Source organism: Tamandua tetradactyla, chromosome 12 (assembly GCF_023851605.1).
Source record: "Tamandua tetradactyla isolate mTamTet1 chromosome 12, mTamTet1.pri, whole genome shotgun sequence".
NCBI lineage: Eukaryota > Metazoa > Chordata > Mammalia > Pilosa > Myrmecophagidae > Tamandua > Tamandua tetradactyla.
The window spans coordinates 31,021,018-31,048,445 of record NC_135338.1 but is presented as its reverse complement, the minus strand read 5'-3'; the positions used below and the strand labels follow the sequence as shown (position 1 = coordinate 31,048,445).

Sequence of the window (27,428 nt, the reverse complement as noted above, 5' to 3'; positions counted from 1 at the left end):
AATGAACTCAGAGTTGCTTAGGAATGACCCCATATTTCCCCAGTATCAGTATGCAGCTTCCTCTCGCGGCCACTCCCTCACTTCTGTGAGCCTTTCCTGCAGTCTGCCTCAGGTAAGCACATGCTCTGCAGGGTCAGTCTATAGGGCCGGGAGCCGGGCATTGGGCAGTGCCGTCGGCAGTCCCTACACCTTCCCTGTCCTGGATCTTTGCCCAGGTGCCTTCCATGAGTTCCACAAACCACAGAGGGGCTTGGAGAACAGGGCATATCATGTCTCCATTGTTTCCCTTCCTTGCCATCTGTTATGAGATCAGTTGCTTCCCTACAAAAGACACACTCAAGTCTTAATCCTGGATTCCATAAATGTGACCTCCTTTGGAAACAGTCTTGAAGATGTGATTAGCTAAAATGAGGCCAAACTGGATTAGGGTGGGTCTGTAACCAAGAAGTTAGGATTTAAGGGATGCTTATGACTATGGGATTATTATATAATATTCCTTTTTTTTTTTTTCTGGCATATTAGCGTAGACAGAGAGAAATACCTGGTATCTCTGAGCTGTAAACCAGCAGCCTTGATCTCTGATAATGATTGTAAAAGCCTTTATCTTGTGCTTTTGGTATTGCAAAGAGCTGTTACTTCCTTTATCTGTTTATTTTGTGTGTGTGTGTGTTTTAACTTTAGAAACCTGAAATCACAAGGGCAATCCCCATAATGCTAATGGAGGAACTTGAATCAGCTCAGAACTAACCATTAATATTGTTTTAGCAGTCTCCCTCCTTTACATTTGTAAATTGTTTCTGCCTATACTTGGTATTGAAATGATAACAACCCCATCTCCTACCCTTTTTTGCTTACACTTGCTATTGAGATAACTCTTTCTTCCCTCCTTTCTGCTTTACACTTGCTATTGAAACTGTAATGATTTCGCCTTCCCGTATTGGAATCTATAAAAAACTTGAACTCCTTAAAATCAGGGAGACAGATTTTTAGGCCACTAGGCCATCTGATCTCTTACTTCATGCCTGTCAATAAATTCTTTATCTCTTTGAAACCCCAGGGTCTCAAGAATTGGTCATTTGAGTGCATGGGTCAGAGAATCCACTTCCTTTGTCCAGTATCAGATCTCTATGCAATATGACCTGTGTCCTTATGAGAAGAGGAAAATCTGCACTCAGGAACAGACAGCTATGAGGGAAGAAGGCCACTTGTTGAGAAATGCAGAGATTGAGCTGCTGCAGCTGCAAACCAAAGGATGCTGAGGTGTGCCAGCAACCTGGAAGCTAGGAAGAGGGGGAAAGGGTTCCCCCCTCAACTTCCAGAGGGAACATCTTGCCAACACCTTCCAGCTCCCAGAACTGGGAGACAATATATCTTTGTTGTTTTAAGCTAGTTTTGACACTTAACTGTGGCCACCGTAGGAATCTAAGACACCATCTTTCAGGGGTGTGCCAGTGGCTTTGGGCTTCTCTTGGGTCTGCGGCCATCTTGCCTGTGCAGGACCCCTGACCTTTGCTTGCACCAAGGACAGGACAGGGAACTGGGTGGCAGGAGGGCAGGGAGATGCTGATGACCACACAACAGCAGCAGTGTCAGGAGTGGCTGGGCCAGTGAGGTGCCCGAGTGTTCTGACCTGCTAAGGGTCAGCGAGAGCCCTGGGTAACAAGGGGCCAGTGGGACAGCATGCCGGGAGCAGAGCGTGGATAAGAAAGAATGAGAGAGTAGGGTCCAGACAAAGGGGTGTTTATGGGCAGAACTGCAACATAATTTATGGGCCTGGTGCAAAATGAAAACACGGGACCCCTTGTTCACAACAAAAATACAGGGTCTCTTGTTCAAAATTATTAAAAACATCAAGATGGTGACTGTAGAGCCTTAAACCAAGTATAGGACTCTTCTAGGCAAGGCTTTATGAACATTCCTGCAAATAAGTTTGCACTGCACAGGCTGTACGCCCATGAAGTCAGTCCTCCCCATGGACCACTGTGAAAGGACTCACTGGGAGGACTGCTGGGAACTAGGGAAGGTTTTTGAACTAGGGGAGATGAGATCTGATTTGCATCAGCTTTAGTTGCTTTCCTCACTACACCACACCTGCATGCGCACAAGGATTGTCCATCCCTTACAAACACTTCCGTCTTACCCCAGCAGCAGAGGCTATACATGCACACACATCTACGCACATACTCACCACATATGCAGAGGTGGCACACGCTCAACTCACACATGCACCACACTCTTGCATTAGTTTGTTAAGCTGCTGGAATGCAATATACCAGAAATGGAACGGCTTTTAAAAAAGAAATGTAATAAGTTACAAGTTTACAGTTCTAGTGCCAAGAAAATGTCCAAACTAAGGCACCAACAAGAGGTTACCTTCACTCAAGAAAGGCTGATGCCATCTGGAACAACTCTGTCAGCTGGGAAGGCACACTGCTGACATCTGCTGGTCCCCTGCTCCTGGGCTCCATTGCTTTCAGCCTCTGTTTCCTGTGGGGGCTCCTCAATTGGCATCTGTGGACCTTTACTTAGCTCCTCCGGGACACAAAACCTGGGTTCTCACTTGCTTAGTATCTCATGGGAAGGCACATGGTGACGTCTGCTGGGCCCTGGGTCTCATGCTGGCTCTGAAGCAACTGTTTACCAAGTGTCTGTGTTTACTTTGTTCTGTTGGCACTGAGTTCTCTCCCGTTTCCTCTTTTAAAGGGTTCCAGCAAACTAATCAAGACCCACCCTGAATGGGTGGCATCACATCTGCATCTAATCAAAAGGTCCCACAAATTGGGCATGTCACTTTTCTGTGGAGATAATCTAATCAAAAGTTTCCACCCTACAGTACTGAATCAGGATGAAAAGAGATGACTGCCCCCACAAGATTGAATCAGGATTAAAACATGGCTTTTCTGGGGTACATAGCAGATCTAAACTGGCACACTCATATACTCACACCCACTCAAATATACCTGCACACGTACATGGACACAGTGCCCACTCAACTCACACACACCTCACACTCATACACATTCGAACCTCTTCATTTACATCCACACAAATTCACAGCCTTGGCTGACGTGCAACTCAAACAAGCACTCGCTCATGCATATTCACACCCTCTCATACACACTTGCACCCAAACAGATGCGACACACTCTCAACTCACACATGTACTCACACCCACAAATTCATACTCATTCAGACATCTTCACTCACATACATAGATGCAACATATGCTGGACTCATGCATACATTCACACACACACTCATGGTCACTCACACTCAGATGCAATACACACTAAACTCACACATATATTAACAACTCATCTCACATACACACCTACCCTCATATTTCACAGACTTCTAATAGCTTCTGCTAATTCTCCTCCACCCCTAAAATCCTGGAAAACTGTAAAAAGAAGCTCACATTAGGAACAAATTTGAGGAAAGAACCATTTTTATCTGTTAGAAACCTACATAATAAGAAATAAAGGTTAAATCTCAGTACCGCTTACATGCTCAGCTGCTACCAGTCCATATACCAGAAATAACCCTGATTGCCTGCATGCAGTAGCTGGAGAGAAAAAATGTGTCTCTGAATCCAGTTTGGGAAAGGGAAAAGAAAGCCCCTAGCAAACTTGTCATTCATTTTCAAGATGTCAGACACATTTTATTTGGCATGCTTCTAGATAATTTTGGCCCCTGTGGTTAAATGGCGGATCTTAGAGCTGAGAGGCAGAAGGTTGGGATGTCAAATGGAATAAGGAATGAAGGAAAGAAAAGCATAAATGCTGCAATCAAAAAGCTCTCTCTGCTGTCGCAGTGAGAGTCCTGGTGGGCAGCAGGCACTCTGAAAGCAGGTGTGGGCGGGGTACCAGGAAACCCTTAAGGGATGGTGAAGTGGCACAGAGCTAGAGCAGTTTCCACCACTCGGTCCAGTGGGGCAGGAAGAGAGAGCAGTTCTGGGCACCGAGGAAGTGGTGGCCGTGGGGCCCGTGGGCACCGTGCAGGAGAGAGTGGCTGGCATGAGCCATTGCTCTGGGAGAAGAACATAATCACTGTCAGCCAGACAACAAATACTGTGGCCCTTCTCTCCTCCTGCCCTCTGATCCCCTCTGCCACCCATCGCTTGAATCAATTGGTACCTTAGAGAGCTGATGCAGCCCACAGCCTCAGAGGATGCAGTGCTGGCCGAGATGGGTGGAAAGTGGCCCTGGAGGGATAAATGGAGAGATTCCAGCACAGACGTGGAGGGTCATTCACAAAACATGGCTCAGGAGAGATTTATTAAGTAGCACACTTCACTTCATGGAAGTCGGGGCTGAAGGACTTGCTTTGATGTGCTGGTCACTGCGATTTTGATACTTTGCATCTCTCAGGAGACTGATAGCTCACAAAGGGTTTCCATGGTGCATCACCCTCATTGTGCCATCACAATACACTTGAGGCTTGGCACAAATGCTCCCATCTCACAGCTGGGGAAACTGAGGCTCAGGGAGCCTAATGGTTTCTTACTTCATTTATTCATTCAAAGAGCCTTTGCTGAGCTCCCCCTGTGACATTTATGCTAAGGCCTGACAGACCAGAGGGATGCAGTCTTGGGGTCATCTGAAGGAAGGCCATTCCCACGGAGGGACAGCTGATGCTAAAGCTGCAAGGTGGGAATGAGCCTGGTTCATCCCCAGAGCGGATCAAAGCCTCAGGGCACTGAGACTGCTGACCTGGGACAGCAAGGATGAGAATGGAGAGTGAGGTGGGGCCTCATCTTGGGGGGCCCTTCAGATTTTATTTAAGAGCAGTGAGAAACCTCCGGATGGCTTTAAGTAGGAGGGAATCTGATTTGTATGTTTAAAAAAAAATTTTATTGTGGAAAAATACAAATAACAACATTTGCCATTTTAGCCATTTTTAAGTGTACAACTTCAGTGACATTAGTTTCATTCACAGTGTCATCCAACCATCATGCCTCATGTTTTCTGGAGATCACATCACTGCTGGATGGAGGATGGATTGCAGGGGCAGGAGTAGAAGCAGGGAGACCCCTGGGTTCCATGCTTTAGTGGACAAGAGAAATCACGTGCAGTGTGAGAAAAAGCGGAGTCGAGGCTGAGTGCCGGGTGTCAGACTTTCCTCCTGGGATGGATGATGAAGCTTAACTCACTGAGATGGGGAAGCAGGCCGGGAGGAACCGAGGCCACCTGTGGCTTACATTTAGTCTGAGATATGGAGCAGCCATCAAGAGGAAATGGTGAGCCAGTCACGGGACATGTGGTCTGGACTTTGGAGGAGAGGGCAGGCTGGAGATATTTCTCGGGAGTCACTGGTGTGTCAGAACGTATTTCAAACAGGGAAGCTAAATGAGATCATCCAGAGAGAAAATGTGGAACCAAGTGCAGCTGCCAGCAGAGCCCAGGGTTCTTCCTAACTTGAGCACCTTCCATCACCTGCAAGGATCTGAGTTGCCTCTTCTTCAATTTATCCTGTGGTGATGTCACTCCTTCCCTTTCCCTCTTAGAAGAAAGTAAGAAAAACGAGCTCAAACAACTGGACTCTTTGCCAGGCCCTTCTGGAATCCTGTCTGTTATCATCACCTCCCTTTTTCTACTCATGCCTCAATTCGGGGAAGAGTCTCCACTGACCACCCTTTGGAGCGTCTGCTGGTTCTGCCCAAATGACCAAGTCCCAAGGTCAGCCAAGGATGTCTTTGTTTTTTCTGATTTATAACAGGTTTAAACTTGTTTTCTGGCTCTTCTATCATTAATTTATAGCAGACTCCCTGAAAGCATCTTGTGCGACTCCAGGGCAAGCTGGGGGCCCAGCACTGCTGTGGACACCCTACCCCCAAGCACACACAGATATTTCAGCCAGGGAAGTGATCTCAAGCCCCGGATTCCACCCAAGTGAGACGAGTTCGGCCTGGAATTTGGTCAGGAACCATGCGCCTTTCTAATGTGCAATCCTTTTTCACACGGATCTGCTCCAGACCAAGAGAAACTGGCTTTTGTTCAGAGAACATACCGAAAATATTCTCAAACGGGGAAACTCTATAACTAAGAAGAAGACAGAATAAATATCACACCTGTCCATGAGTTTACTCTTTCTAGCCCCATGCCCTCATTACCACTCCTGCCCCAAGCATGGGCTAATTCCAAAATGTATTATATTTGAGGCTGTGAATAATTAAAGAAGGTGCTAAAATTAATAAGGTGAATACATCAGGATCCAAATAATGAAAGGGGAGGGAGCTGTACTGGAAAACCCTGGTGAAGCAAACCTGCTTTAATCGATCACAGAATTTAGCTCATGATTCCTGAAGGTCAAAAGAAAAAAGAAAAGCAAAGCATACTGCATTCATTTCCTGGCCTGTCTCTCCATTAGTGCATGCACCCCTAAAGGAGAGGGGGCCCATCTCCTCAGCTCCGCATCCCTAACTCATCACAGGGGGCGTGGGATGACACAGATTTTTCAATAAACATCTGAAGAAGATGATAAAGAATGCTGGCACCACACAATGACTTTTGCTTTTTGGTACAGCTAATAATCATACTTTTTTTTTTTTTTTTTTTTTCTTACAGAAGTTAGTTTGGTTACTCCTTAGGGTCACGTCTGAGTCTTGATAGTAAGACTCCAGGTCGGATTTTCAGTGTGGAAAGTCACCTTCCTGTTGGCTCTGGCAGATTATTTATATGTATGTTAAGAAAGAGGGAGCAACACACAGCCAACTGTAGGCTCTGCAGGACTAGGACTTGATCTGTCAGGAGCGCACACCTGCCCACTCCAATTCTCCTGGTATCATTATGGCTAAGGCTATGGAAGAATGTTTAAAGCCCAGATTAATATTGAAGTTGTACAATTTGGCCCCCAGGCAGAGCTAAAGGCTGCTGACTGATCAATAAATGATGAAAAAACTCTGTCCACTTTTGAGAAACATCTTTTCAGCAGTGGTTAGTAGTCATGTTGATGACCTATTTGTTCCTTAGTGTTTTAGTTTGCTAATGCTGTCAGAATGCAATACACCAGAAATGTACCGGCTTTTATAAAGGGAGTTTATAGTTACTAATTTATAGTTCCTCAGAGGAAAGGCAGCTTGCTTTCATCTGGGTTTCTCTGTCAAATGGGAAGGCACAAGATGATGTCTGCTAGCCTTCTCTCCCAGTTTTGGGGTTCCAGTGGCTTTTCCCAGGGCTGCTCCTTTCTGCATCTCCAAATGTCTGGGTCTGAGCTGGCTCTGAGCTCTAAGCTGTATTGTGCCGGGCTGCACTGGGCTGCGCTGAGCTCTGCTGGGCTGTACTGAGTTTTTTCTCTTTCTTCTGACCTCTTCTTTTAAGTCTCACTCATTATAGAAGCACTTCCCTTAGTTGACTGCAGATGTAATCAGCCATAGATGAAATTCACATGATAATTAAGTCTACAGTAACAGGACTGGGTACCATCACCTGACCAAGTTGGCACCTTACACTTAGGGAGGATATTAGACTGAAAGCTCTAGACTAGTAGTTAAATAAGAAGAGAGTTTTGTAGTATAGTTTTCAGGAATTGGGATTAGGTTCAGCTGTGTGCTCCAGAAAAACAAAACAAAAACAAATAAAATAACAGTGGCTAAACAAGATAGAAGTTTTATTTGGCAAAAGAAGTCTGGAAGTGGTTCCAAGGGGTTATAAGGAAACCACACACTAACATTTCTGTTCTACCATCTAGGACTTGGCTTCCATGCCCCAAATTGCCTCATGGCTCAAAATGGCTGCTGAAATACCAGTCATCACATCCCAGTTTCAGGCAGGAAGGAGGAGGGATGGCAGAGGGCAAAAGAATACACTTCTGGTTGAGTCACTTCCCTTTAAGCATATTTCCTGGAAATTCCCCCACTCCATTACACATTATGATAGAGAGATCAGTAGCTCCACAAAGATGTCCATGTTCTAATCCCCAGAATATATAAATATGTCATCTTACATGGAAAAGGGACTTCATAGATGTAGCTAAGCTAAGGACTTTTAGATAGGGCTATTATGGATTATCCAGGTAGTCTCAATGTAATGTGATTACAGAGCTCCTTACAGGAGAGAAGTAGAAGTGTCAGAGAGAGATAATGTGATGACAGAGGCAGGGGTATGAGAGAGAGAGATCTGAATGCAAACCACCTCTAGAAGCTAGAAAAGGCAAGGAAATGGATTCTTCCCCAGAGCCTCCAGAAGGAATCCGGCTCTGCTAACACCTTGGTTTCAGCCCTTTATAAACCATTTCAGGCTTTTGTCCTCCAGAACTGTAAGACAATATATTTGTGTTGTTTCAAGCCACTGTTTTTAGTAGTTTGGTAATTTGTGGCAGCAGCAATAGGGAACTAGTACATTCATCTTGGGTCAGAACTTTTCATTTGGCCACTCATAGCTTCAAGGGAAGTTGGGAAAATAGTCTTTTATTCTAGGCAACAAGGTGCTCAGCTAAAAATGGGGCTCTATTACTGAGGAGGGAATGAAAAATGGATACTGGGCTAGGCAATAGCAGACTGCTAGGAGGGGCTGTGATCTTTACATTTACAATGTAAGGATCTTTACATTTAGGGTAGTAGAAAATCATTCTTCTCAAAATAGGACTGGCAACACACTGGATGCATCTTGAGGAAATATATCTAAGAAGTTAGCATAAAATGCTTCAAAAGTATTGTGGTAACTGATCCAAAATAGGATTCAAGTAATTTTTTGCCCAGAACATTTTCTATAATGCCTATTTTAGAGAAAAGTTCTTAATCATGGCATGAGGATTGAGCCTAGCTATAAAGCCTGGGATCTAAAGGAGAAATAATTCATCTAGTCATCAGTAAGACTTTTGGTCTCCAAAATTTCTCTTGTTAAATTCAAGCCATGGGCAACTATATCTCAAAAGGTACATGTACCCTTCTAGCGACATGTGAGACTGACACAGAAACTACAGACAGATCATCAAAACAGTTGCTTATAAAAAGCCCTTGGTACATTAAAGATGCTTAATATACATTTTCTGAATGAACAAAGGGTGATTAAGTGAGTTAATAGGCATGTGAACTTAGGGGATTTCAATAACCTTTCATTCAACATGAATTCACTCATTCATCACAAGAGCCTACTACACCCTACAACCACACTAACTGCTGGGGACAAAGCTAAATAAGACAGTGGTCCCTGCCCTCAAGGGCTCACAACCTTATGGCAAAGACAGATGAATAAACCAGCAATCATACTTCAGCGTGTCAAGTGCTGCCATAGATATATTTTGCAGGGCACCTACAGCAGACCTGGGTGCCAGAAGCACTTTTGCAGAAGACGTGCTTGAGCTGAATCTTTTTTTTATCTTGCATGGGCAGACACCAGGAATTGAACCCGGGTTTCCAGCATGGCGGGTGAGAACTCTGCCCGCTGAGCCACTGTGGCCCGCCCACTTGAGCTGAATCTTAGTGGAGAAGTTGGGATTAGCTCGGTAAGGGGGTAGCGTTCCGAATGAGATGGCAGCATCTTTGATGTCACGGATCGCGGGACACAATCCTAGCACATATTTATATGGCACTTACAATATGCCAAGCACTGCTCCAAGCACCTCACATTTATTAACTCATTTATATGCATAGCAACACATAAGTACTGTCATTTTTCCCATTTTACAAATGAAGAAAGCAAGGCAGAGAGGTTAAGTAGCTTGTCTGAGGTTGCGCAATCAGGAGTAAGTGGCAAAATTAGGATTCAAATGCACTTTGGCTCCAAAGTCAATGCTTACAGTCAGTCATTTACATGATTCCAGAGAAGGGGTGGGGGGTAGTGGCACATGCAATTAAGGAGGCAAGCAAAGCTAGAACTTGAAAACTACAGGAGAACACTAAAGAATTTTAAGCAGGTGAGCTTCCTTCAAATTCTACTTAAGATGCTCTTGCTTAATAAGACTTTATTTTATTAGGTTTTTCTTGGCTTTCTAGACAATCTTTTCTAAACTAAGAAATATGGTGGCTAGTCCCCAAGCTGCCTAGAAGAGAGAATTTATTTCTAGCTTCAGCCTATGATCTGTTTACAGGCAATTACTAGGACAGGTCACCCAGAAAACAGTGAGGCAGAGTGTGATGAATTCTTCGTGTCACAGAAAATGATTCACCATATTTGACTTTATCTCAGCTTTTGGAAACACCCCCTCTTGCCAGTCAAGCTATGTGTGGTCAATTGGGGGGTGCAGAGCTAAGGGCAAAAAATAAATTTAAAGGAGCAACCATCTCTTATGACCTTGAGACTTCCATTCCCCAGATGGGGACAAGCACTCTCCCATGATTCTTAATCACTCATGCTGCCCTTGATGGGATGGTGAGTGACACTCTCTTTCTGGAGTAACCCACTGCCTCCCATTATACTCTATTAAGTTATGGTGATAGAATTTGGCTAAATATTTCCTTCTGTTCCAAAAGGCTACTCCTAGAAGCATGGCTCTGGGGTCACAGTGTTTTGTTAAAATAAACAAGCAAAATAGCAGCTAGCTTATTTCCCAGGATGATGGTTCCCTTTCCCCCACACCCCTGGAGGCAGAGGGGCTTTAGCTGGGGTGAGGTGAAGACCGTTCTTCTGTTTGACCCACCTGGAGAGGTGAGGTTGACAGGAGCAAAGACAACGCGGAATCCTTAGCAATGCATTATGAGGTTAATGTACTAAGGAAGGACTTGTGCTTTCTGATAAGAATCAAATGAATTATAAATCGATCTGATGCACAGTCTCCCATTAGCCTTCCCCTTGGGTTTATTGTCTTCTCCACCATCTTTTCTTTTCTGCATGGGTTAACAAGACTTTGGCAGCTAACCTTGTGTGGTGGGCTGCACTTCCAAACACATCTCGAACAGTATTTCCTCTCATCCCCTGTCCTCCCACCCATGGCTCTGTGTCTCCAGCCAAGGGCAACTCCATCTTCACAGCTGCTCAGCCAATTTCAGAGCGGTCCTTATTCCCTTCTGCTCTCTCACAGCTCATATCAATCCCCCAGGAAGTCCTGTCAGTTCGACCAACCAAAGGTGGAACCCCAGGGCTTCTTATAACCTCCAATGCTCCCCTCCCTCGCAGGACTGGGCCACTGTCTTCTGCCTGGATTACAGCGCTGGGTTCTGAACTGGTCTCCCTGCTTCCACCCTTGCCTTCCTACACTCGGTTTCCATGTGGCAGCTGAAGGGAGCCTTTAAAACTCAGTCAGGTCCAATGTGATCAACACCTGATATGGCCAAAGTCCTTGCACTAATCCACAAGGTTTTAGGTAATCTGACCCCTCCACTCTGCCTCTACCCCAAGATAGGCACATGATTGACTCTTGATCTCCTTCGAATCTCTGCCCAAATGTCACCTTTCCAATGAGGCTGCCCTGATCGACAATTTAATTGAACAAACTGCCTCAGCTCTGCTTTCCCTGATCCACATTTTAAAGTTTCAATAGCTTGTATCCCCTCTCACATACCAGATGCTTCACTTACTATGCTTATTCTCTATTGTCTGCTCCCTCTGCTGAAATAGAAGTTTCATAAGAGAAAGGATCTTATCTATTTTGTTTACTGATACATCTCAAGCACCTAGAAAATTGTCTGGCACACAAGAAGTGCTTAATACATATAATACATTTTTCCATGCAGAATTAATTTTAACAGTGATTCAGTACTCAGATGTATTGGTTATTTACCTTTGCATGACAAACTGCCCCCAAACTGAGTGGCTTAAAATAACAATCACTTATTTTACTCGGCCATTTGCAGTTTGTACAGAGCTTAACTCAAAGCTTCTGTAAAACAGCATCAGCTGCAGTGATTTGACTAGGGCTGCAGGATCAACTTTCAAGAGAAGCCTGGCACGTTGGTGCTCAGGATGGCTGGGAGCTCAGCTGGGGATGTAAGATGGGCAGGGACTTCGGTGCTTCTCCGTGGGCTGCTTGGGCTTCCTCACAGCATGGCTGGATTCTAAGAGCAAGCATGCCAAGAGAACAAAGTAGAAATGCGTGGAATTTTTATGACTTCACCCTGGCCATCAAAAAGTGTCACATCAGACATGCTCAATTGGTTGATGCTGTCAAAGCAGCCTTTCCACACTCAAAGGGAGGAGGCACAGACCACACCTTTCTGGAAGGAGAAATGAGAAAGTTCTAGAACAGCACTTGGGACAGGAGATAGTGTTCCAGACATCTTTGGAAATGCAGTCCACCACACAATGTCAGCCGCCAAAGTCTTATGAACCCATGATGTGATTGACAGGGCACTTATTAGGAACTCGAGCAGATTGTAACCCTCTAGGAACATAATGGGATAAGTTGCTGGTGAAGTTATGAGTTTATTATGCCAAATTGAAGTGGGCAGAGCAAGGGATTTGGACTAAAAGTGTGTTTAAATTCTGACTTCCACTTACTATGTGCAACCCTGGGAAAGTCACTTAACCTCTCCAAGACCCAGCTTTCTTATCTGTAAATGGGGATATCAACTTATCTTGCCTGCTTGACACTAATAACTTAATAGGATAATAATACCTGGGCAAAGTCATGAAACATTTTGCTCTCTACCTTCAGGTGCCAACAATGGCCTAACGGCTGAATTTTTATCCTGAAGCCAAGGACCATAGAGGCAGGAGTTTTAGCTTGGGGAGTGACACCTGGACAATCTTGCCAGTTATTAATTCTGCGACGTTAGACAAGTCATTTAACTTTTCTGTGCCTTGGTTTTATCATGAGGAGGGATAAAGTCGCCTGCCCAGCTTAGCTCTGAGAATTATGGTGAGAACTTAATGATGTTGGGCTAGTCACACTGACTATGTAACATGCTTTATAACATAAAATCATATAGTATTCTCAGCAACCATTAATTTTTTTATTTTAGAAAAATTAATTTTTAATGATGCAGAGATTATTTTAATAAAAAACTTAAGAAAATACAGCAAAGCAAAAAGCAGAAAATTGAAAAGTCACCACCTGATTTTTCCCCTTAGATATTCTCTTTCCCTAACCCCCTCTCCATTCTCTCTTTATCTGTAACTTGAATGTTTTTTTTAAACTTTTTTATTAATTAAAAAAAATTAACAGACAAAACATTAAGATCTCATTCCATTCTACATATACATCTAACTTGAATGTTTTAATGTTATATCATATCCAGCTTCCTTTAGCAGGACAAGTAATTTTCTACTTTTTAATTTTATTACTAGCAATATGGTGATAGACAGTTACAACTTTTCATATCTGTCCTATGATTTCTTTAAGACAAATTCCTAGAAATGAAATTGCTGGGTTATTTTCAAGCTTTGGAACAGACTGCCCAGCTGTCCTTCAGAACAAGATGAACCCAATGGGCCGTCCCCTGAGCAGTACATATGCCTCACCTCTCTATCCTAACCAGTATTGGCATCTGTTCTTTTTAAAATTTTGTCAGTCTTATAGGGAGAAAATGATAGGCCACAATAAAAAATAGCTCTATTTTTATAAGTGATATCGAAATGTTTTCAATACATTTAATGACCATTTGTATGTGTTCTATTGGGGGTACCTATCCTTTTTATATTAACAGGAGCTCATTAAGTATTAAGGATATAGTGTTTTAGCTGAGATTTGTGCCATGCACGTTTTCTCCTCCCGTTTGCCATTTATTTACATTTTAGGTGCTGTTTCAGTTTGCTAATGCTGCTGGAAAGCAATACACCAGAAATGGATTGGCTTTTATAAAACAGGGATATAGTAAGTTTCAAGTTTATGACTCTAAGGCCTTAAAAAATGTCTAAACTAAGAGATACCCTGACTCAGAAAAAGGCCAATGTCTGTTACCTTTGAAGCATGTGGTTGGCATCTGCTGGTCCTTGGTCCTGGTTCTGTTACTTTCAGCTTCTGATTCCAGTGGTTTTCTCGACAAGTGTTTGTGGGCCTCACTTAGTTTCTCTAGGACAAAACCCTGGTTTCACATCTTAGCGTACCATCTCCCATGGCCAGAGATTTCTTCTCTGCAGGTTCTGGCTATTTTTGTGAGTCATTGTTTGGCATCCAGGCTATTTCTGTCTCAATCTCTAAACGTCTGTGTCTGTGTCGGTTCTGAACTCTTTCTCTCTCCATGACTCTCTTAGAGACTCCAGTGACCTAAGTAAGACTGACCTTGCATAGGCAGAGTCACATCTCCATCTAATCAAAAGGCCACACCCACGATTAGGTGTGCCACCTCTCCATGAAAACAACCTAATCAAGAGGTCCCACCCGATAATATCAGATTAGGAGCAAAAGAACATGACTTTTCTGAGATACATCACAGTTTCAAACCAGCACCTTTAGGTGCCTTTAGAGGTAGCATTTTGAGATACTTTCTGCTCAAATCCATCACCTCTTTCACAGATTCTGCCTTTTGTGTCCTGCTTACAATAGCTAAGACTTTTTAAGGGATGTGCTTTGTAAAGATTTTGTTGAATTCATTTATGTAACAAATATTTATTGAACAGCTCCCACATGCGAGCCACTGTTCTAAGCACTGGGACACCATCTAAAGCTCAGAGCTGAATTCAGAATTAAATCCTCTATCAATGATGGGTTTTGTTTTAGTTTGTTAAGCTGCCAGAATGCAATATACCAGAAACGGAACAGTTTTTAAAAAGGGAATGTAATAAGTTTACAGTTCTGAGGCAGTGAAGTGTCCAAATGAAGGCACCAACAAGAGGTTACCTTCAGTCAAGAAAGGCTGATGCCATCCAGAACACCTCTGTCAGCTGGGAAGGCACGGGGCTTGTGTCTGCTGGTCCTTGTTACTGGTTCATTGCTTCCATCTTCTGGCACCAGTGCTTTCCTCTCTAAGCATCTGTGGGCCTTTCCTTAGCTCCTCTGAGACACAACTCTGGGTTCTGGCTCATTTAGCATCTCATGGGAAGGCACATGGAAACATCTGCTGGGCTCTGCCCATGTCTAGACATCTTCTCTCTCTGTCGGCACTCCAAGCATCTCCAAACACCCATGTCTCTGCAGCAACTGTTCTCCAAGCATCTGCATCTGAGGTTTCTTCAAAACGTTTCCCCTTTGAAAGGACTCCAGTAAACTAATTAAGACCCACCTTGAAGGGGTGGAGTCATATCACCATCTAATCAAAAGGCCACACCCATAATTGGGCATGTCACAGCTTCATGGTGAAAAACTAATCTAAAAGCTCTGGCCCTGAAGTATTGAATCAGGATTAAAAGAAATGGCTGTTCCACTCAAGATTGGATCAGGATTAAAACATGGCTTTTCTGGGGTATATAACAGCTTCAATTCAGCACAGGTTTAGTAACAAAAAGAAGCATAAATGCAAATGCATCCCACCTTATTGAAGTACCAGCTGTATAGGAAAGGCTTTGGCCCTGGGCAAAGATTACAGTGATGACCACCCAGCATTCAGATTCCTGGGTCTCCAGTCATTTTACAATGAATAAAATCTATAAAAGCACGAAGATGCGATGGAAATAGCAATGCAAATGCCTATGGGTGAGAATGATTGAAATACCACTGAAGTAAATATGAGGAACATTTGTTCCACATCAGCCAGGGAGGAAAAATCATCAATGATATAATTTTTCGTTTAGTTAATAAGTTAAATGCTGACATTATCTAGTCTCTGGGATTCTTTTTGCAATTCCACTGAATCAAGGAATCCCAGCAAGGAAAGAATTGCTCTTCCTTGGAGGCTTTTGTTGCAGTAGGCCTGTAAGCAAGAAAATAGCATCTCGGGCTTGCTGACCCTTGGTCAGAGGTTTCTCAACTTAAGAACAGCTGCAGTGCCCTTGGTTTGCCAATCAGAGAAATGGCCCCTTCATTCCTTTGCACCCTACATTTTCTTTTAAAACATGAAAAATCCCCAGGAAGTTTGTCCTCAAATTAAGTGTCCTGCAAGAAACACAAAAGACTCATGCCCACAGCACCTGGAACATTCTAGCAAAGACTAGCACAGGACAAGACCACTTGGTCTCCCTGGAGAGGTAACGCAGGCTTCTCTAGGTCCAGGCAGAGCTTGAGGCCTTACCAGGAACACCCAATCAGGGTGTCTGAGGTCAGTCTCCCTGCCCCTGCCTGCAACCAAGTCAGGTCCGTATGGCCACCTGCTTGGCTCCGTCCTCCAGAGTGAACATCCCCAGGACACTGGAAACCACATAAGGAGAAGAACAGGGACTGCTTCTTCTCACCCACACTCCATGCTATCTGTGAGTGAATTAATATATGGGAACAAAGTTTCCAACTAGTCTATGAATTCCTGGGAGAAAGGGACCCTGCCTTAGTGAGTGTGTATGACAGGATTTTTAAAAATATTCTTTTTATTCAAGGTATAATCACATATAAAATGCATAAATTTTATTTCCACAGTTCAATGAATTTTGACAATTTTATACACTGATGAACCCACCATGGCAATCAAGATATAGAACATCTCCATATTCCTGCTTTGGCTGGCAAGCCTCTTGGTTGTATGAGAAAGTTTTCTTGTGCCACTTCCCACTCAATGCTCTTTCTCCCCTGCAAGGCAACTACTGTTAAGATTTCTTTTATTACTGTAAGGATATTTACTCATCCTGTTCTAGAGTTTCATTTAAATGAAATCAGACAGTATTTACTCTTATGTGTCTTTCTTCTTTTGCATGTATTGGCACTTCATTCCTTTTTAAAAAATATTTTTAATGAGATATCTTCACACACATACAACGTATACAATCACTGGCTCACAATATCATCACATGGTTGTGCATTCATCACCATAATCATTTTTTAAAACATTTGCATCACTCCAGAAAAAGAAATAAAAAGAGAAAAGGAAAAACTCATACATCCCATACCACTCATCTCTCCCTCTCATGACCACTAGTGTTTCAATCTACCCCATTTTTTTTACCCCTTATCTGCCCCCCTATTTATTTATTCTTTGTCCCCCCCCTTTTTTTTACTCATCTGTCTATACCCTGGAAAAAGGGTGCATGAGACACAAGGTTTTTACAATCACACAGTCACATTGTCAAAGTTGTATAGTTTTACAATCATTTTCAAGAATCAGGGCTACTGGGGCTGAGAGATTTCAAACAGAGTCGAGAGATTATCCTGGAGGGTATTCTTATGCATTATATAGATATCCCCTTTTTAGTTTATGGCTTATCAGAGAGGCTGGAGGGAAGCAATGGAAACTGCTGAGCTGTATTCCAGTAGCCTTGATTCTTGAAGACGATTGTTTACCTTTTACAATGTGACTGTGTGATTGTAAAAACCTTATGTTTGATGAGCCTTTTATCCAGGGTATGGACAGAGGAGTAAAAAATTATGGATAAAAAATAAGTAAATATTAGGGAGAATAAGGAGTAAAAAAACTTTTTATTTTATGTGATGATATTAAAAGCCATTGGTTGTACACTGGCATGGTACCTGTTTGTCTGGTTGGGCAAGTGCTGGCCTGTCTGTTGCAATGAGGACATTTCATAGAATTAGACCACGATCACGTCAGCTGCATTCACAGCTGATTCCGTTTGTAATCAGCCAAAGCGGAGTGTCTTCTGCAATGAGTGATGCTTAATCTAATCACAGGAAGCCTTTTCAGGAGGATTCAGAAGAGTCAGGCTCTATTCCTGCTTCAGCTGGCGAGCCTCTCCTGTGGAGTTTGTCCAGACTCTCCATTGGAATAGTCAGCTTCACAGCCTGCCCTGTGGATTTTGGATCTGCATTCCTGCGGTCACGTGAGACACTTTTATAAATTTTATATTTGCGAGTGTTCCCTGTTGATTCTGTTTCTCTAGAGAACCCTAACTAATACATCTTGGTACCAGGAGTGGTTCTTAAGAAACAGAATCTTAAAAATGGGTTTTTATGAATGGTTTTCTACTCTGACTGGACTCAAAGACACTAAGGACTCTGATTTCCATAATCAGAGTGACACTCCCAATCCATGGAGTGAGTTGGCAAAAGAGAAAGTCAAAATATCACCATTCGATTCTCCTAATGCTTCACTTGTACGAAGCCAGACTCTGGGGGACAATGTTTTTGACACCTTTACAGAGTTTTGTAGAAATAAGAGGTATAGAGATGTTGGTTGGTTGTTGTTAGATACACTGGCTACAGTAAGGAGTGAAAGGGATGGGCTTAAGGCTTCAAACGAGAAGCTTACGTGCTGTCTGACAGATGTAGAAGTTTCTATGAGTATCCTGAAGGAAAATCTTATTTCCTGTAGCTGTAGACTTGAGATCTCTGAAAATCAGACTCAGAATCTTATTGCTAGAGTAGCAACTTCACAACGAAAACTGAAATCTCAATCTGGCATGGAGTCTGCCATTAAAATGAGGGCATTGATTGGAAAGGAGTGGGACCCTGAAAAATGGGATGATGACAAATGGATTGATAACGATGTTAGGGGTGAGGTTGAAACCCTAGATCATTCTGAGTCTTCTCTAGATAACCCTGTAATAGTTTGCCCTGAGGACACAACTGCCCCACCTCCAGCCTGCCTTGAGGAATTGGCCACCCAACCTCCTCCTGAAGGGATTAGCCCTAGAATGATTAATTCTGTTTCATCAGATGAAATTGCAAATGAAGGACATGAAGCAAATGGCTTGGAAGATATTTCTAATTATTTTCATGACCCACCCCCACCACCCCTCATTTCTTCCAGACCTATAACTAGACTAAAGTCCCAACAGGCCCCTAAAGGTGAGGTACAAAGTATCACACATGAGGAGGTATGTTACACTCCAAAAGAACTGTGTGAATTTTCCAATTTATATAGACAGAAATCAGGGGAATATCTGTGGCAATGGATTTTAAGGGTGTGGGATAATGGTGGGGGGAATATAAGGCTGGATCAGGCTGAATTTATCGATATGGGCCCACTAAGCAGAGATTCTGCATTCAATGTTATAGATCGAGCAGTTAGAAAATGTATTAACAGTTTGTTTGGATGGTTGGTTGAAATATGGATCAAAAGGTGGCCAACATTACCTGAGGTTGAAATGCCAGAACTGCCCTGGTATAATGTAGATAAGGGAGTCCAGAGGCTTAGAGAGATTGGAATGTTGGAGTGGATTTATCATGCAAAGCCTGCTCTTACAACCCAGGAATGTCTGGAGGATGCACCTTTTACCAGAACAGTGAGAAATAAATTTGTAAGACTAGCACCATCATTCCTAAAGAACTCTGTGGTTGCACTTCTCTGTAGGTCAGATATTACTGTAGGAACTGCTGTCACCGAACTGGAATCCTTAAACAATGTGGGGATGACAGGATCCCAAGTTGGCAGAAGCCAGGTGGCAGCACTTAATCACCAAAGACAAGGTAGACGTGGCTATTATAATAGACAGTAAACTCAAAGCAGGTGTCAAAATTATATGTCATGCAGAGATTTGTGGCACTGGCTAGTAAATCATGGGGTACCTAGAAATACAATAGAAGGGCAGTGTACTAAATTCTTGTTCAAGCTGTATAAACAAAGAGTTCTAGGTCAAGTGAACAGAAATCTAACCTGAATTACAAAAACACAGAGTCACGGCCCCTTAATCAATTTCCAGACTTGAAACAGTTTACAGACCCAGAGCCCCTTGAATGAAGGGGAGGCCAGGTCCCTTTTGGGGAGAACCCTGTTACGCTGACACAAATTTATACTGTTAATCTTCCTCCAAGCCTTCCCCAAGGAGACCGTTGGCCTTTTACCAGGTGTTCTAGTTTGCTAGCTGCTGGAATGCAATCTACCAGAAACGGAATGGCTTTTAAAAAGGGGAATTTAATGAGTTGCTAGTTTACAGATCTAAGGCTGAGAAAATGTCCCAATTAAAACAAGTCTATAGAAATGTCCAATCAAAGGCATCTGGGGAAAGATACCTTGGTTCAAGAAGGCTGATGAAGTTCAGGGTTTCTCTCTCATCTGGAAAGGCACATGGCGAATGCAGTCAGGGCTTCTCTCTCAGCTGGAAGGGCACATGGCAGACATGGCGTCATCTGCTAGCTTACTCTCCTGGCTTCTGGTTTCATGAAGCGCCCCGGGAGGTGTTTCCCTTCTTCGTCTCCAAAGGTTGCTGGCTCATGGACTCTCTGCTTTGTGGTGCTACAGCATTCTCTGTTCTCTCTGAGTTTCTCTGAATCTCCAAAATATTTCCTCTTTTATAGGACTCCAGTAAACCAATCAAGACCTACTCAAATGGGTGGAGACATGTCATCCCCTAATCCAGTTTAACAACCATTCTTGACTAAATCACATCAACCAGGGAGATGATCTCATTACAGTTTCAAACATACAGTATTGAATAGAGACTATTCTACCTTTAAGAAATGGGATTTATATTAAAACATGGCTTTTCTTAGGGGGCATACTTCCTTTCAAACCAGGACACCAGGGTAACTGTGCATTAGGGAAAAGGAAATGATCAGATATTTCGGGGATTATTGGACACTGGTTCAGAAGTGACATTAATTCCAGGGGACCCAAAACATCACTCTGGTCCACCAGTCAGAGTGGGGGCTTATGGAGGCCAGGTGATCAATGGAATTTTAGCTCAGGTCCATCTCACAGTGGGTCCAGTGGGCCCCTGGACCCATCCTGTAGTTATTTCCCCAGTTCCAGAATGTATAATTGGTATAGAAATACTGAGCAACTGCAGAATCCCCACATGACTCCTGAAGTAAGGGCTATTATGGTGGGAAAGGCCAAGTGGAAGCCACTAGAACTGCCCCTACCAAGCAAAATAGTAAATCAGAAGCAATACCAGATTCCTGGAGGGGTTGCAGAGATTACTGCCACACTTAAGGACTTGAAGGATGCAGGGGTGGTGATTCCCACCATATTCCCACTCAACTCTCCTATTTGGCCTGTGCAGAAAACAGATGGGTCTTGGAGGATGACTGTGGATTATTGTAAGGTTACCCAGGTGGTAACTCCAATTGTAGCTGCTGTTCCAGATGTGGTATCATTGCTTGAGCAAATCAATACATCCCCTGGTACCTGGTATGCAGCTATTGATCTGGCAAATGCTTTTTTCTCAATAGCTATTAGTAAGGACCACCAGAAACAGTTTGCTTTCAGCTGGCATGGTCAGCAATATACTTTCACTGTCCTTCCTCAGGGTATATCAACTCTCCAGCCCTATGTCACAATCTTGTTCGCAGAGACCTTGATTGTTTCTCCCTCCCACAAGACATCACACTGGTCCATTATATTGATGATATCATGTTGATTGGACCTAGTGAGCAAGAAGTAGCAACTACTCTAGACTTACTGGTAAGGCATTTGCGTGTCAGAGGATGGGAGATAAATCCAACAAAAATACAGGGGCCTTCCACCTCAGTGAAATTTCTAGGTGTCCAGTGGTGTGGGGCATGTCGAGATATCCCTTCTAAGGTGAAGGATAAGTTGCTTCATCTGGCCCTTCCTATGACCAAAAAAGAGGCACAATGCCTAGTTGGTCTTTTTGGATTTTGGTGACAACATATTCCTCATTTGGGTGTGCTACTCTGGCCCATTTATTCAGTGACCAGAAAAACTGTTAATTTTGAGTGGGGACCTGAACAAGTGGATGCTCTGCGACAGGTCCAGGCTGCTGTACAAGCTGCTCTGCCACTTGGGTCATATGATCCAGCAGATCCAATGGTGCTGGACGTGTCAGTGGCAAATAGAGATGCTGTCTGGAGCCTTTGGCAGGCCCCTATAGGAGAATCACAATGCAGACCCTTAGGATTTTGGAGCAAAGCCTTGCCATCTGCTGCAGATAACCACTCTCCTTTTGAGAAACAGCTTTTGGCCTGCTACTGGGCCTTAGTAGAGACTGAACCCTTAACCATGGGCCCCGAGTTACCATGAGACCTGAGTTGCCAATCATGAGCTGGGTGTTGTCTGACCCACCAAGCCAAAAAGTTGGGCATGCACAGGAGCATTCTATTGTAAAATGAAAATGGTATATACGAGATAGGGCCAGAGCAGATCCTGAAGGCACAAGTAAGTTACATGAAGAAGTGGCCCAAATGCCCATGGTCTCCACTCCTGCCACATTACTTTCTCTTTCCCAGACCAGAGCTATGGCCTCTAGGGGAATTCCTTACAGTGAATTGACCGAGGAAGAGAAAACTCGGGCCTGGTTTACAGATGGTTCAGCACGATATGCAGGTACTACCCAAAAGTGGACAGCTGCAGCACTACAGCCCCTTTCTGGGTGTCCTTGAAGGACAGTGGTGAGGGGAAATCCTCCTAGTGGGCAGGACTTCAAGCAGTGCACCTGGTTGTTCATTTTGCTTGCAAGGAAAACTGGCCAGAGGTGCGTTTGCATACTGACTCATGGGCTGTTGGTAATGGTTTGGCTGGATAGTCAGGGACTTAGAAAGACCATACTTGGAAAATTGGTGACAAAGAGATCTGGGGAAGAAGTATGTGGATAGACCTTTCTGAGTAGGCTAAAAACATGAACATATTTGTGTCCTATGTGAATGCACACCAGAGGGTAACTTTGGCAGAGAAGGGTTTTAATAATCAAGTGGATAAGATGACCCATTCTGTGGATACCAGTCAGCCTCTTTCCCCAGCAATTCCTGTCATTGCCCAGTGGGCTCATGAATAAAGTGGTCATGGTGGTAGGAATGGAGGTTATGCATGGGCTCAGCAATATGGACTTCCACTCACCAAGGCTAACTTGGCTACAGCCACTGCTGAGTGCCCAATCTGCCAGCAGCAGAGACCCACACTCAGCCCCTGATACGGCACCATTCCCCGAGGTGACCAGCCAGCTACATGGTGGCAGGTTGATTACATTGGACCACTTCCTTCAAGGAAGGGGCAACGATTTGTTCTAACTGGAATAGACACATACTCTGGATATGGGTTTGCTTTCCCTACATGCAATGCTTCTGCCAAAACTACCATCCATGGGCTTACAGAATGCCTTATCCATCGTCATGGTATTCCACATAGCATTGCTTCGGATCAAGGAACACACTTCATAGCAAATGAAGTGCGGGAATGGGCACATGCTTATGGAATTCTCTGGTCTTACCATGTTCCCCATCATCCAGAAGCAGCTGGATTGATAGAACGGTGGAATGGCCTTTTGAAAACTCAACTACGGTGCCAACTAGGTGGCAATATCCTGAGGGGCTGGGGTAATGTTCTCCAGGAAGCTGTGTATACTCTGAATCAGCATCCACTTATGGTGCTGTTTCTCCCATAGTCAGGATCCGTGGGTCCAGGAACGAAGGGGTGGAAATGGGAGTGGTACCTCTCACTATTACCCCTAGTGATCCACTAGGAAAATTTTTGCTTCTTGTCCCTGCCACCCTGAACTCTGCTGGTCTACAGGTTTTAGTTCCAAAAGGGGGAGCTCTTCCATCAGGAGAAACAACAACGATTCCACTGAACTGGAAGTTAAGACTGCCACCTGGTCACTTTGGGCTACTTATGCCACTGGATCAACAAGCCAAGAAGGGGATTACATTATTGTCTGGGGTGATTGACCCTGACTATGAGGAAGTAGGACTGCAACTACATAATGGAGGTAAAGAAGAGTTTTCTTGGAATATAGGAGATCCCCTAGGGTGTCTTTTAGTGCTACCACACCCTGTGATTAAAATCAATGGAAAACTGCAACAACACAATCCAGGTAGGAGTACCAATGGCTCTGAAACTTCAGGAATGAAGGTTTGGGTCACCCCACCAGGCAAAGAACCATGGCCAGCTGAAGTGCTTGCTGAGGGTAAAGGGAACATGGAATGGGTAGTGGAAGAAGGTGGTGATAAATATGAACTTCGACCATGTGATCAGTTACAGAAATGAGGACTTCAATGCTGTTTTGTTCACATTATACTATTTAAGTTACAAGATATCAAGTTTAAGAATGAATGTTGCTCAAGGATTTGTGCCCTGTTCTGGAGAGATTTAATGTGTTTTCAGTTATATGCAGGACAGTTGAGTATTGTTAGGTAAAAGAAAAAATGTGTATTTTATTGTTTTTATTTGGAAATTGGGTATGGATTAAAGTGATATATATATAGCTGCCAAGTTGACAAGGGGTGGACTGTCATGGTCAGGTTCATGTATCAACTTGGCCAAGTTGTGGTACCTGTTTGTCTGGTTGGGCAAGCGCTGGCCTGTCTGTTGCAAGGAGGACATTTCATAGAATTAGACCATGATCACGTCAGCTGCATTCACAGCTGATTCCGTTTGTAATCAGCCAAAGGGGAGTGTCTTCTGCAATGAGTGATGCTTAATCTAATCACAGGAAGCCTTTTCAGGAGGATTCAGAAGAGTCAGGCTCTATTCCTGCTTCGGCTGGTGAGCCTCTCCTGTGGAGTTCATCCAGACCCTCCATTGGAATAGTCAGCTTCACAGCCTGCCCTGTGGATTTTGGATCTGCGTTCCTGCGGTCACGTGAGACACTTTTATAAATTTTATATTTGCGAGTGTTCCCTGTTGATTCTGTTTCTCTAGAGAACCCTAACTAATACATCCACTATGTATGGACTGTATGTGGTATGAAGATTTGCCAATAAAAATATCTTTAAAAAAGATTAATGTCAGTATATATTAAACAATAATGCATTTAAAAAAAAAGGGTGGTGTGACAGTGGCACAGTGGCAGAGTTCTCCTGTGCATGGCAGGAGACCTGGGTTCAGTTCCTGGTGCCTGCCCATGCCAAAAAAAAGAAAAAGAAAAAAAGAATCAAGGCTGCTGGAACCCAGTTCAACAGTTTCAGGTACTTCCCTCCTGCCACTTTATTGGGTACATCATAAACTAAAAAGGGATATATGATAGGATTTTTGAATGAATACATTATTAACATTTATACCTCATCTTGGATCTTAGAATTAAGGACCTGCCATTCGCATCTGAGCGCAGAAAGCCAGCCTGAAGGCATTCAGGGCATTTACTTGACCAGAACAGGATCAGGCCAATGGTACCCTGGAGGAGATATGCGTGGAAAAGAAAAGGCCATATAAATAGGATGACTTTCTGCCTATGTCACAGTTGTGTTTCTGGCCAGCCCGGACACCAGTGGTGGCTGAACAGAATCCTTCCGAGCTCATATTCCTTTGCAACTTTCAATGCACTGCTGAGGAATCACCTACTCCATGAAGTTTTTTCCAAACCTCCCACGAAACTGATCCATCCCCACCCCACCCCCTGCCTGGCTATGTGCCAGGCATTTCTTCTCTTCACGTTCTTAATAAGTGAGTCCACTTGTATTTGACGGTCCAGGCTTATGGAACAAGCAGCTCCCCTGCATCTGACACCACCTGCCCTGCTTGCATAGGGCCACCCACATGCAGTGGGCACCACTTCCTCGTCCTGAACAAGGAGGGTATGGCTGCTGCCCCTAGGACAGGGCCAGGCTGGCCCCTCTGAACCATCTGAGTTCACTGGAATCAAATGAGACTCCTTTCACTCACTCACCAGCTCTAGCCCCAGGGCCACCTTTCCAGGCACCATTTCCAACACATTAGTTCTTTCTGTTGGTTTTCCCTAAGAATGTAGAAACTAACAAGAAAGTATCTGGTTATCTCATCCCTTTATTATAAATCAGAGGAAGCTGCATGTTACAATGATAAAAAAAAAATTGCACTCTTATTTAAACCCTGAAATGATTCTTCGAGGTGGGTGGGAGCATTGTTCATACTTTTCAGATGAGAAAACTGAAGTGCTAGCTTCTCTGTGACATGCGGCAAGTCAATCAATGCAGTAGCCTCTACGGGAAGAGGCAGTGGGAGCTGGATGCAGGGTGCAGGTGGCAAGGTGCAGGGTGCAAGCAATAGCAATCCCCTATTGCTCATACAGGATTCAAAAGCAATAAATTATACCAGTGATGAATGCACGCTCACCCTACCTACCTGCCCCCCCCACCCCCCCCACTCCCCCGCAGTCCACTGGGGAAGTGATGCTGGGAAGAGCTCTGGCCCTCAGGGTTCCAAGTCCGGGACTTGCTCCCCTCCACCACTGCCAGTCCAAGCCCCAGGCAGAGGTGATGTCACTGATGCCACCCAGAATTCAGCTCCTGGATCTGCAGGCATTTACAATGAATCCCATCTATTCATTGCATGAAGATGCTAGAAAAACGGCTATGCAAACACCCATGAAAGAGAAGGCTTGAAGTATTCAAGGCATTTGTCTCATATAATTTCTGGAGGGGCAGCATCCGTCTGTTTAGCTTATAGTCAGGAGAGACTAAACCCTCCTTTCTCAAGCCAGAGTGGTGGAGTCAGCTTGAGAGGGGAGGCAGCTCCAAAGACGTCACATTATACCTGGGGGGACTCTGAACTTTGGTGTGCCACTGTACTTCTTTGTTCTGGGCACCAGACATTTTGATGCAGGCTTTGATTTAGCCTAAATGCAAACTATTTACATTTCCCAGAATTTTGCTTTACCAGGTACATCTTACCGTACCTCTCTCTCTCCTCCTTTACCCCAATGCATCCTCCCATACCTCATCTTTGTACTGATCTTTACTCCTCCTGCCATCTTGTCCCTCTCTTCATCTCGGTCCCCACCACTCATCCTACTCATTCATATTCTAACCAGCCCATCCTGCTTGCTGGGAAAAAGAATCTTCTCCAGGTTGAAAGAATCTTAGTACAATCAAATCTGTGTTCAGTTCTTTTTTTTTTTAAACCAGAAATAGTCTGTTTGTTTTAAGCAGAAGTTATTTTGGGTGAACAGAGGTCCTTTGCTTGGGTCTGCATTCTTTTACGCTTTGAGTTTTGAAAGCCTCCTGGCATGTAATGCATATGTTCACCACACAAGGGCGCTGTTGCTCTGAAAAGTCACAAAGCTTCCCCCACAGCGGACCAATTAGAAAAGCTACTAGAATCCAGGATTTTTATTCTGATTTTTAAATTTCTTTTAAATTAATAATCATTGACGTTAAGAATACTGCTTAATTTCTCAGTTCTAGAGGTAGAGCTCTGAAGTCTGTTTGATGTCATTTATAGCGTTTAACAGAGACAAATAATGAAGGCCAAGGGAAACTTTGGGCTGTCTAGCTTAAGTTACTAGTGAAGATTTTTCATGAGTTTAAAAATGTTCCTGGACCTTTGGGTTATACAGATTGAATTAATATGTTAATTGTGGAGGCCCAGACGATAAAAGGGAAAAAGTGAGTGGGCAGGAAATAAAAGTTTTAGATTTATTAAAGGGCAGTGGGAACGGGGGAGGCAGTTAGCAGAACAAGCAGGAACTATTTTATATAAGAGCTTGTAAATCATACAGCAATGATTCTGGTTACTTTACTAAAGAAGTATAATTAAGCCAGTAGTTCCAGAATTTAGGAGATGGTGGATGAGGGACCTCGTCCTCAAAGTGTCTGCATCAAACCCTGATAACCGGAGACCTCAGGTGGCCCCACTGTAAAGGAAAGCTTACCCTTGCCTGCACACAGGCTGGGCTATGTATTTGGAAACCCTCAAAGAGAATAGATTATAAAAAGGTAAAGCTCTTCTGGAATTGTGAGATACTCATTTCCCACATTTGAGCTGG

The 27,428-nt window shown here is 43.8% G+C and overlaps 1 protein-coding gene across 14 annotated transcripts in view; it reads right to left on the bottom strand.

Annotated features, from left to right (window-relative positions):
- Nucleotides 1-27,428, bottom strand: part of RGS6 (regulator of G protein signaling 6) — a 658,535-nt gene that overhangs the window by 115,929 nt on the left and 515,178 nt on the right. Inside the window, exons 1-2 of one of the 14 annotated variants that reach the window (XM_077122923.1) lie at nucleotides 4,137-4,514; nucleotides 3,336-3,400 (exon numbers count right to left, since the gene is read on the bottom strand). The exons of 11 other annotated variants lie outside the window; for them this stretch is intronic. The gene's annotated coding sequence lies outside the window, so the exon portion shown is untranslated. Of the gene's footprint in view, nucleotides 1-3,335; nucleotides 3,401-4,136; nucleotides 4,526-27,428 lie in introns of those variants that run through there. 2 more of the 14 variants (XM_077122925.1, XM_077122921.1) reach the window with 2 other exon arrangements.